This window comes from Rutidosis leptorrhynchoides, chromosome 9 (assembly GCF_046630445.1).
Source record: "Rutidosis leptorrhynchoides isolate AG116_Rl617_1_P2 chromosome 9, CSIRO_AGI_Rlap_v1, whole genome shotgun sequence".
In the NCBI taxonomy this organism is placed as follows: Eukaryota; Viridiplantae; Streptophyta; class Magnoliopsida; order Asterales; family Asteraceae; genus Rutidosis; species Rutidosis leptorrhynchoides.
Window position 1 is genome coordinate 312,225,259 of NC_092341.1, and position 6,643 is coordinate 312,231,901.

The window sequence follows — 6,643 nt, forward strand, 5'->3', positions numbered from 1 at the left end:
CTTATCACACTATTTTGGTACCATGACATATAATTTTACTCAGCCTCTTATGTATTATAAGGTTTTTTAAAGTTGTTGTTGGTTGATTGCACTATACAATATATAATGTACTAATCTAATACTCCGTACCAAATTGAGTGAACCAAAGGTTGCACCAAATTATTTTTTGCTAAAACTTATGCTTCACGATCGCTGGAAATTAACACGTAAAATAGATTTGTTTAAAGGCCTTTTTTTTTTAATCAGAAGTGCATAAGCATTTTAATGGATACTTCTAAATCGTCCTACTGGAAAATTAGAGATACCAACGTAACACACAGGTCCAAACTTTAACTGCCTTTAATGCGGTTCAGAAAAGAACATAAACGGCTTGACCTAACCTCACTCGACCCGACCCATTTCTTTATGTCCTAAAATATCTGCATTTGGAGCCTGCAAAGTGATACACCTTTACTTATAAATGCCTATGTTGTCATTGAGCAGATCTATATTTATTCAAGAGGTTGCAGATTGGCGCAAAGATTAATATATGGATATACGAATAAATAAGAGAGTGAGGTGACGAGCGCTTTTTGGTCACTAACCATACAAAAATGGTCACCAAGTCAAATTAGTGACCAACTGGTCCGTCACAAATTTTAATTAGAGACCAAAATACTAAATTGGTCACTATAGTGACCAATTAATTATGGTCACTAATGTTGGTGACGAAAAAAATGGTCACTCACAATTTTCATTTGTGACCAAAGAATGGTCACTTTTTTCTTATCAATGACCAAAATGTGGTCACACTTTAGAGACCAAAATGTGGTCACATGTTAGTGACCAAAAAGTGGTCACTCTCTTCTCCTAGAGACCAAAATATAGTCACAATTGTCAACTCTTCATAGTTGCATAATATAATACAAATTTTCAAATTATGCAATAAATATTTTTGCATTCAGTTTAAACTCGACTTTTATATCCAAACAAAACACATCATTTCTAAATGTACCAACAATACGATAATTTATAGCCTTCCATACTTATTACTAAACAAGAATGACCACACCAATAACCTCTTAAAGATAAATCCTAAATAATTTTCAAAAACATTGAAAACAAGTTTACTTTGTGCTTGATCAAATCTTGTACACCAATTCATCTTCTTCATTATGTACTAACCGCACCAGTTGTAACTATAGCGCAACTCGAAGATGGCTAGCCCCAAGCAGTCTTGGAACACCTATATATAGATGCATGCAAATTACAAACATATAAGCAAAAATAAATAAGAAATGTATTTGAAGGGCTGAAATAAATAATTACTCAATTAAAGCACGTCTTGTTAGGTTTAAATGAGGAGCAACATCCCTAGTCATCATGAATTAAGTTAACAGTCATACAACTAATTAAGAGGACTATCTAAAAGGGACGTGTTACGATTTCAATACGAACGAAAGGGTATTTGATTATTAACTTTCTAATTTTCTTGTGCGTCATTTAGAGATAACTCGTACCAATTCAATTTCACAAATAGCCGTTCAACTATAAAACTCAAATGTTTCAAATTAGCAAAGAAATAGTTCATGTCCAAACATACACTTACATATGATGGAAGATGTGTGAAAGCTGCCAATGCTTCCTCATATGAACCCACTGAAACAAACCCTAAACCTCTGTTTTTGGTTATGCTATACATCAAAATCTTCATGAGCAAAAATAAAATAATTAGTCAACATAACAACCTGTGACAAAAGAGAAAATAGTCTTTATGATGTCAATATAAAGAGCAATTTATACATAAACGATCGTAATGTATATATAAAATATCATTAAGCATATGTCTTAATAAAAAAAGCATAAATTACATATGATTGAATGGTCTAGATGAACAAACCATGCTTCAAGAAAGCACAGCATTTCCTTTATTCAGTTTAACTCAAAGTCCCCTCACCATTTTCCCACCACAGTTGCATTTACATGCAAATTCCCAAAAATAATCTACAACAGACAACAAATCGTTAAGATATCTTCATTCATTGAGTAAAAGTAGACCCTCGATTAGTAAACTTTAAAATTTGAACATACCATCAGGATAAGGTTCGGTCATATTGTATGCATCAACAACAACAACAACAACAATACCCAATCCCACCAATGTGGGGTATGGGGGAGGTTGATCGTAGACAATCCTTCCTCTATCCTAGAATAAAGAGCGATCATTTCTCCACCCCGAGTGTAACACTCCCAAGAGTAGAGAAATTCCTTTCTCTCTATATTCGTCAGATAGAGAGATTGCTTCCAGGGACCTCCGGCCAGTCAATAATTATATAACATTATTTCTAAATGATCTTAGAAGGTTGGATGCGCTAAAACAACTATTTGGGTGGGTTTCAACCAGTTCCCTTTTCAACTTCTATGTTTGCCACAACCATAATAGTTAGAGGTGACAAAACGCGCACAACAACCTTCTAAGTGAAACGATACATGATATGTAGAATTCAAATACACCTTAGAATGTTTTAATTCTTATTAAAAGAAGAACACCAGTATCTTCTCTGAAAGAGCATTACAAGCAACAAAACCTCCAAGTCCTGCAATTTTGTAATTTGCAACCATTTTAATGTAATAATTCATGAAGTAGGATCAATAATAGCTTCACTAGTTATCCATATCTATAGAAATGATGGCTGGATCAGAACCACCATATAGCATCATATCCTGCAAAATATTTTAAATTAGATCAATACGCATCACTTATCATTCTGTCAGTTGTTCTCTCTAATCTTGGTTATACAATCACACAGTACAACCACCACACTAGACCTAATGGTCAAACGCCGAAGACTAAACATTGACCAACAGTTCAGCACTGAAGATTAAACATTGACCAAAATATTTTAAGTCAGCATGTCCACCCAACTCAATCATTTATTTGATCCACCACCACATAAAACTAACAAACTAAATAGGCTACGTGTAGTAATTCTGACCTAAATTGAATTTAGCAATTCAATACAGCAGGTATCACAAACTCTATCCCTAACACTCATGGTCAATCACTCTTTTTTTCCTGCTGTGAAATAGATTTACCTAAAATCGTATAGCAATAATTATAATTATACAAATTAATTCATGTAACAATCAAAAGCAACAAGTATTTGAGAGATTACCTTCACAAATTACTAATAACACTCTTATTTGGCCAGGAAAATCCAAGGTATCAGCAAATATTTTAAAATAGATCACATTCATAAACATTAGAAACATAATGATTCAAATACTTGAAATAATGATGATGTTATGACACGATAGAAGTATACACTACAATTCCAAATCAAATAGACCAGATATAAAAAAAAAAAAATAGGTTAAAATTGAGGAACGATACAAGTGCATATGTACGTACGGAGTTTAGGTAGCAAGTACCACCTAGGTTTTTGAACCCTACTGGAGAGCCGTGCCGTTTTTACGGTAGTAGTGGTGGTGGATTTATCAATAACTTGAAATCGTGAATTCGAATTATAGAGATATTGTCCAGACCGATTGATTTACCTGTAGATAAAGCAATCGATTACAAAACAAAGCTATAAGGATTCTTCAGTACGAAATTACAGAATGAAATGATCGATTAGAGTTTGATGCTAGAGAATCGCATAGAGAGACTGAAAAATTCAATTTCACACATACAAACCCTAAAATTTGGGGACGGTTAACTTATCAGAAGATATAGAAGGAAGCCACGAATTATTATTATAAACTTTAATTACGAAGCATTTAAAGAGTGCGGGAAGTTTATTATTTGTACGTCTTAATCTCATATCATAATCATAATCATATTAATAAAGCCCGTTATAACTCTTTGGAATAGAAGTCCAGGAATAAATATTTTAGCCCATTCATAGTTTTCCTTTATACCGTAATAAAGTTATTTTGTCTTTTTAATATTTATATATCGATATCGATTGAAATATTTTATCTCATTCAAACACATTTTTAGGGATCAATCGCCTTCTTTTTAATATAAAGGCTAGAATTATTCTACCATGATGCTAGTCATCACATGCTACATTATGAAAAGAGATGGCATAATCTATTTGTATATTTTAGTGACAACTATTTTGTGTTATCTAGTTTTTTCAAATTAGTGACCATTTTTTGGTCTCTATTTGTATATATTTTAGTGACAACTTTTTTAGGTCACCTAATATTATATAGTGACCAATATTTAGTGACGACATTTTTAATGGTAACTAAGTAGCAATATTAGTGACCAAATAAAAAATGGTCACTAATTGACATTTTTCTTGTAGTGATAGTAACAAATTTTTTTACGAGCTAACGAAGACTTTCTATCTGAATTGATATTGAATTGATATTCAGTTTCTAACAAACCATTTATACAGGTGCAAAACCATTTATGCAGGTGCAAAACCATACATGTGATGACCACGAGAGGTAAAGAAGGTACGACTATAAAGGACCGAGCATAACGACCGATATGCAACTTCTCATACACTTTTTAGTCTGTTATCTATCATTTTGTCAATAAGGCTATATTAGTATCATGTTGTCGACTGTTTGTTGATATAGCGTGTTTTGCCAAGGATTCGGATGCTTCTTATATATTATTTGCTTAGCTGCCTTTTCCCTTTCTATATATATGTTATTCCATTTAATCAGGTGTTACACGTTATTATTGGGACATACGTAACTGTGGTTTCAGTGACAACCCATAATACAACTGATGTTTTTCAAAATGGGACAACAGCAGATGGTGCCAATATTTGAACTACACCATGGACATATATTCAGAGCTACAAAAGATTTTGGTTGTGTATCGATGTTGGTGGCAAAAAACCTCAAAATTACATAACCACTGCCTGCTGTTGCATTCTTCTTGATACACATGTAAGTCCTAACACTCTTTCACTATATGAAAGAACACTTTGCAAAGTAGCTGTTTTTGCAATTACTTATGTATCCCATAATCATTTACTTTGAGCTAATCGGAATTCGTTTTTTCAGTTTTATGAAGACACACTATACAATACCTTTCATACAACATTCCATCATTTGTTGTTCATTCAGTTAGAAGGAAGTAGGTAGATGCTGCAAAAAGAAGAAAAAAGACTAGCAATCATCCACATTTCAAACATCACACCCGCTCTACCTATGTATAAAGTAAACGCAAGTTAAGTCTATCAGACAATAAACTGTTATCTATATAATATGCAACAAACTATTAGCTACATATGCAGGTGGTAGATAGGCTATGTAGCCATTTTGATAATGGAATATGAAGTAGTCTATCAGGTGATGAATAGAGACTATGTAACCATTTTGTAGTCGGATAATGTAATGTGAAATACACTATATTAGCTAAATATCTAGGCACTGGACAAGCTATATGGCCATTTCACGAACCTAATCCAATAATACGAGCTACCCAAACGCAAAATGGTGTCACCTGAAATAATCGCTGCAACGCGCGGCCTGTTATCTTTCTAGTTATCATATTAAATATAATAATAATCTTAGTGTTATTCATATTCATTGTGTTTGAGGCTGAGGTTGAGGTCATGAGTTCGAGCCTCCGTCAACTCACCCTCTTAATTAATATTCCTGAAATATGGAGCTGCAGATTGACCACGAGGGGGCTTTCTCCCGGATTCAGCATTCAAATCCGATCCCCAAACCCTCCGGGATGGTTTAAGGATCGAATTCCTTTAATGCGATCCGAGTTTCCTCCGCCTATGTGATTAATACCCCTTAATGACGAGAACTTGCCTATAAAAAATGATTAGTTATATAATCATCTTTTCTTCTTCTAGGAATCAAGTCACAATTATAGAATTGATTGTCATTCCGGTAAGCTCGTTGTTAGTAAATAACAATTATTATTTCCCTTATTATAATAATAAAAAAAAAAGTTTATCAAAGTATGTTGACTATGACGGCAGATTGTGGTACCAAAAAGTAATCAAAAGTTTTGGTATTTTTAAATATAGACGAGGGAAAGGACACCAATAAGAACATATATACAATTACAAGAGTATTAAATTAACACTTGGAGGATGTCATTTGATTCAATGTATGGTAAAAGCAAGGAGTTTCGGTTATTTTTAAAAGAACTTTTTTAATGATAATTTTAAAGGGGATGATTCTCACACACACTTTTTTGATCCTCACACACCAATTTAAAGAAATGGAGTATTATTAGAAGAGTAAAAGGTTAAAATAGGTGTGTGAGGATCAAAAAAGGATGTGTTAGAATCATCCCCCTAATTTTAAAGGTTGTGATTAAAAAGTTCTCATATGTTTTAATTGATTGTACATTTAAATTAATAACTCCTTTTTAAAAATAACCTCTCAAAAACAATCTAATATACTAGTTTTTATGCTTAATTACATCCTTAATGGTTAGTGCATATATTTTTTTAATCATAAACAAAGAAGGCCCCCAAATTAATCATACAGGGTTCAAGTACTAGACCACAACGTCGATCGCATCTACACAAGTTTTAATTTGGTTTAACCAAAACCGATCCATGTAAACCGGTTTCTTATGTGGTTGGAGTGGTTTGTTTTTATCAAATTTGGTTCGATTATTGATTTTCAAATATATTCTTAGAAACCGAATAAACCAAACTAAACAAAC

The 6,643-nt window shown here is 32.9% G+C and overlaps 1 long non-coding RNA gene across 4 annotated transcripts; it reads right to left on the reverse strand.

The window, feature by feature from the left end:
- Positions 1–944: 944 nt before the first annotated feature.
- On the reverse strand, positions 945–2,105 carry LOC139867680 (uncharacterized). 4 transcript variants are annotated; one of them, XR_011765913.1, is made up of 4 exons: positions 2,071–2,105; positions 1,880–1,983; positions 1,589–1,687; positions 945–1,225 (listed from the first exon to the last, which is right to left on the reverse strand). It is a non-coding gene; the product is annotated as an uncharacterized lncRNA (long non-coding RNA). The 4 variants fall into 4 exon arrangements; XR_011765914.1 differs by having other exon boundaries at positions 1,589–1,727; XR_011765915.1 differs by having other exon boundaries at positions 1,851–1,983.
- Between the last annotated feature and the right edge of the window lie 4,538 nt (positions 2,106–6,643).